The sequence below is a fragment of the Triticum dicoccoides genome, chromosome 5A, assembly GCF_002162155.2.
Source record: "Triticum dicoccoides isolate Atlit2015 ecotype Zavitan chromosome 5A, WEW_v2.0, whole genome shotgun sequence".
NCBI lineage: Eukaryota > Viridiplantae > Streptophyta > Magnoliopsida > Poales > Poaceae > Triticum > Triticum dicoccoides.
In genome coordinates, this window is record NC_041388.1 from 670976534 (window position 1) to 670981110 (window position 4577).

General features: G+C 41.8%; 1 long non-coding RNA gene across 1 annotated transcript; it reads left to right on the forward strand.

Annotated features, from left to right (window-relative positions):
• Positions 1 to 252: 252 nt before the first annotated feature.
• On the forward strand, positions 253 to 4367 carry LOC119303990. Its single transcript, XR_005148038.1, has 3 exons — positions 253 to 887; positions 991 to 1097; positions 2707 to 4367. It is a non-coding gene; the product is annotated as an uncharacterized LOC119303990 (long non-coding RNA).
• The last annotated feature ends 210 nt before the right edge of the window (positions 4368 to 4577 follow it).

A 4577-nucleotide genomic window follows, 5' to 3' on the forward strand; every position in this document is an offset into this window, starting at 1 on the left:
TAAACTTATAATGAGGCTAGCCAACTCGCCTCCAGAAGGCTCCCTCGCGCGCAGCCCTTTATGGCCGTCCGATCTGGCCTTTGGTGCGTCTGGATCGTTGGATATTTTCTTTACGGTCAAAACTTTTTCACCTCACAGTTGTTTTTCGTGTCCAATGACGGATGGGCTCGCCTCCAGCTCGCATTGGCTGGGTCAGCCCCGCGCATGTGCGGGAGATTTTTGCCCAATCACTCCTCACGAGCCGCATTGACGTCCTTGCCCAATCCCCTCATCCCACACCAGCTGAACCCTAGCCCCTTTTCCCCGATCCCCACAGCAGCCGCCTCCTCTCCTTTCCCCTACGCCGACGGCCTTGCCTCTTCGCTCACCTCCTCTTCTCCTCTTCCATGCCGCCATGGTTCCAGATTGGGCGCAGGTCGCCGTCGTGCGAGAGCAGGGCAGCGGGGTTTTCGCGGAGGAGTGGAGGGGGAGGATGCGGACGACAGGGCGAAGGAGGTGGCTGGCGAGGAGGACAAGAAGCAGGGGGGAGGAGAAGGGGGATGCCTCGCACACCATCCTCCTCCCCGCGGCGGTTGGCTGGTCGACTCGTCGCGCCACCGCGTCCTCACCTCCTCTGCACCATAGGAGGCGCTGCCTCTGCCTCCATCCCTGCTTCGTGCTTCCTCCGTCCTTGGCACCACAGCTGCCGGTCCACTCCCTCCTCCTCCATCCTCACTCCCTTGTCAGCCACCGTCGCACGAACCTCCCTCGTCTGGGCCGGGAAAGAAGGCCATGGCGAATCTTGCGCCTCTAGAAGCAGCAGCAGGGGTTGGTGGAGCGTCTAATACGGGCGGGGTCAACGGTTGAGGGAGGGTTGCCCACCGGAGCAGCAGGAGAAAGACCTTGAGGTGGTTCAGATTTGCATCTACATACTTTCTCTTATTCCCTAGGTTTCGATCTCCTGTACATATTTTGGCCACCTGATTTCTATCCGCTCTCTGTCAATTTCAGTGAAGCTGCATCGTCCAACGTAGCGAGATGAAGTACTCAGAAAAAATTGCAGCAAGTGCGATTGATAGTAAGGGAATTGATTTGATTCGGAATCTTCCCTTCTTCAGGTACTTAACACTCTCTTTGATTGGTCAATGTGCTATGCAAAGTTGTTCGATATATGGATTAAATTTGCTTTCATACATGTCTGCATCATACTTAATGTTATTCCCTTCTGAGTTAGCAAGATTTAGATGATAATTCACAACAACGTCAATGTTAGGTTTGATTCACCACCAGTCCTCTTTAGGTTACAAAGGTTTTTAATTGAGCATTCAACTCTGCTTTTGTCAGTATAAAAAGTTCATAGAGATTTGGTCTCTTCTTTATTATCTGGGTGCATTATGCACTATGCATGGTACTAACTGTGAGTATTGTTGCCAATCAGTATGCATTGGTCTACTTTGGATCTTATTTTCTTACTTTATACTTGCTTTGCTATTTGTCATGTATGCACATGATTTGGATTGATCTACTTAGAAGCATGAGTTTATGAAAATTGATATCTACTAGGATTGTTCTGCTCCTGTCGTCACCTTTGACTAAGCTGTTGAGCCCAAGAACTGTGGCAGACTGGTGGCCCAGCTGTTCAACTTCTCAACACCGTTCAATTTTGTCTTTGCTCGTCCTTGCGTCCACTCAGCAGAGAAGTATCTATACTGAATTTCTGCTCTAGATAACTTATACTCATATAATTTATCTCTAATACCCAGTCCAGATCATTAGTGCTAGATTGACATTTTTAAGCCGTATTTGTGGGAAGTGCATTGCATTTGTAACTAAACTGGGCTTGACCAATCTTGAGGTTTACCATGAATTTATATAAAATGGTCTTAAAGCAAGGGACTGGGCAATTACAAATAGCTCATATATTCAGGGTATGTGCCCCTTATGCTATATTTATAGCAGGTTGTACTCAGCATAAATTGTGAGATTTGATCTTGTAAATAAGGACCGAGATAGTCTGGTCTTACCTACATATATGAGTCATTATTGAGGACTGAGCATCAAGCGTGATTCCGTTTCCAGTCCATGTAGATTAGCCATTTGACGACTTAGCTAGAAACTTTATAGGTTTTTAGTATATATATCCTCAGTAATGTTGTCATGAGTTGTGACACGAACTAATGGAAAATAACCATGTAGTATCTTATTTTTTATATGAGTAAAGTATGTACAATAAATTTGCAAAAATAGTCCATCAACTAGCTGAATAAAGAAACACTCTACGGGAAAGGCGAACAAGCACACTAAAGCACACAAGTCGTAGTAACTCTAAAGTATTTTTATAACTGCATTTTAGTGGACTATATGATGATTTGCTTTTTCTGAACCTTGATAACATTATCCTGGATTTGTGACAACAGTCTATAGATTTTCCCTTTATTTTTTATCATCATGAAGACCAAATCTACAGAATTCAACCAGTTGTGAATTCATCAAGTACGAGACCTCTGTCTAATATCATTTCTGCGGGTTGAACATGAAAGGATGCCGGCAGATTGCTTTTCCAAAACCGATGTTACATGTCTCGAAACTTTCCCCATTTTTGTTTTCAGAAGACAAAGGACATCTCGGATTAGTTAGCTTCTTTTTACAGTTACTACTCATTGAACTATATGCAGTTTTCAGCTAGACCTCTTTTTTTACAGTTCCTGTCCATTGAACTATATGCAGTGTCAACGAACAGCGTGAGATGAGATAGCTGCAAAGGTGGGGCCAAATAATCCTATGGTAGCAGCAATAGTCAGCCCATGATAAATCTCTGGTAAGTGCTCCTTTCTCTTTACCTCTTTACTCCCATGTCACAGGTCTGACGACACACCAGAAATTGCCATGTAGTTGCATGGCTGTCAAAGAGTCTAAGCATGTGAAAGTTGGGTTACCTCTATATTTGTAAGAATTGGAACTTGGTACGGTTTTGCAAAATAAGATGGTAGCTCACATTTTCTGGATGACCCAATGCTTCTTTGGTGAAATTTGATCAGCCTTACATATACATTTGAAATATTATGCTGTATACAGTTCATCAGGCACTGGAATTTGCCGGACATTAATGTTTCTGTTTTTTATCTGTTTCTTATTTTCCGAGTCACATCTCTGCAATGTTTCCAATGAGGCAAGGACTACTATTTTCCTCCTTGCATGCCAATTATTTGAGAGACAAATAAATATTGTTGTTGGCCTATGAATTATCACATTATTCCCCTGATTCTTTTTAGATCATTTTGTTTTAGAGTTTTTGTTTCTTGAAACCTCAAAATAGTTACTAGCATCTTCTCCATGTTGCATCATTTTATAGTGACAATCAGGAGATATAGCTGATCCTTCATTTATCTTGGAACCTTATCCAAACATTTGAAAATGAAACTAAAGCTATGTACAGAGAGAATGTGTAGGCTCTCTTCCTGGGCATGAACTCCGGTATGCCTATTACGAGTGAGACCACTTCACTTTGCTTCCAATATAGTAGATGGCGGAAGTGGTGCTCTTATATACAACCGCTAGAGAAGTATATGTAGCATTTCCTCTGTAGAAAGGAATGCTATTTTAGCTGGTTGTGAGGTTTGAACCTTTCATTTCCGAAGAGAACCGATGATCTTCCTTCGCAAGTTTATTTTTACCTATGTATTATTGTCATGCTCCCATTGTTTGGGTGATTTACCTAGGCTATGCACACACATATAATATTGCCATGTTCCCCTTATTCATCACCGAACATTGCTGCCAAATTGATGTTTTTGTTGCTCTATACATTGGTGTTATAGACTGCCATTTGTTTAGTCGAACAATTTGCCAAACTGATTTTCCATTACTCCATGTACTGGTGTTACAGACTGCTATTTGTTTTGTCCATCTTAGTAATTCATTTGGTTTACATTCTCATGATATAGATATACACGTGCCCCTTTCCTATTTTAGCTATCATTTGCCAACCTCCATTATATGACTATGCACATGTGTTCCTATATACAAATGTGATTAAACGACATGTTACCTCAATGCCATTTGTGAAGAACAAATATGTGGCTCAGGAGGGCCTGGTTGACGTATGCGGTCATCAGGAGTGGCCACATTGTTTGGTCCTCAACAATTTTGAATGAAGACTCGTGGACTTTACCATTGCGAAATCATGTGAGCAGAGGTGTTCCAGGATTCTTTGGAAAGACATGTATACATGCCATGTGTCCCGCTATCATTTTTTGTCTTTGTGAGTTGTTGAAAAGATCTTAAGATGTTTGATTGGTCATTTCAACTCAGGTGAAGTTGTTAGGATGATTAGGTAGAAGCTTATGCCATCTCAAAAAAAAAAAGGTAGAAGCTTATGCAAAATCTACTGTGATGGATTCAGATAGATTTTGGAGTGGTGAAACCTTTTGAAGTCACAGCTAACATGGCTCTAAGTTACTCCAATAAGATAACGAAATATGCATGCTTAAATATATGTATTCAAAGATAAATTGCCCTTCATTTTTTGCCTAAAATGGTTTGAATTGTTACTTGAAGTAGTTGCTACAACCTACTTATACTAACAGAGTCAAATATTT